A 784-nucleotide genomic window follows, 5' to 3' on the forward strand; every position below is an offset into this window, starting at 1 on the left:
TTAAATTATAAGTAGGGTGTGCTTGCCCTATCTAGGAGTGTAGCCTGTGTTTATATCAATTGAGTTTTGAGTTCATTGTGCAGGCATTTTGTGGGTTGAGAATTTACTAATATAAATCTGACTGAGATGGGCAACCGTGGAAAACCCTGAGGAGGTAGAAGTAGAGAGTCATTGCATGGGGTTAGCCATGAAGGCAACAAGGTTGCTGGGGAGAGTGAATAGCTGGTGATATCGCCGGATGATGCCTTTTTTTAAAAAATTTTTTTTAAATTTATTTTTATTAGGTACTTTCTTCATTTACATTTCCAATGCTATCCCAAAAGTCCCCCATACCCTTCCCCCCACTCCCCTACCCACCCACTCCCACTTCTTGGCCCTGGCATACCCCTGTACTGAGGCATATAAAGTCTGCAAGACCAATGGGCCTCTCTTTCCACTGATGGCCGACTAGGCCATCTTCTGCTACATATGCAGCTAGAGACACGAGCTCTGGGGGGTACTGGTTAATTCATATTGTTGTTCCACCTATAGGATTGCAGATCCCTTTAGTTCCTTGGGTACTTTCTCTAGCTCCTCCATTGGGGGCCCTGTGATCCATCCAATAGCTGACTGTGAGTATCTACTTCTGTGTTTGCTAGGCCCCGTCATAGCCTCACAAGAGACAGCTATATCAGGGTCCTTTCAGTAAAATCTTGCTAGCGTATGCAATGGTGTCAGCGTTTGGAGGCTGATTATGAGATGGATCCTCGGGTATGGCAGTCTCTAGATAGTCCATCCTTTCGTC

This window comes from Mus caroli, chromosome 17 (assembly GCF_900094665.2).
Source record: "Mus caroli chromosome 17, CAROLI_EIJ_v1.1, whole genome shotgun sequence".
In the NCBI taxonomy this organism is placed as follows: Eukaryota; Metazoa; Chordata; class Mammalia; order Rodentia; family Muridae; genus Mus; species Mus caroli.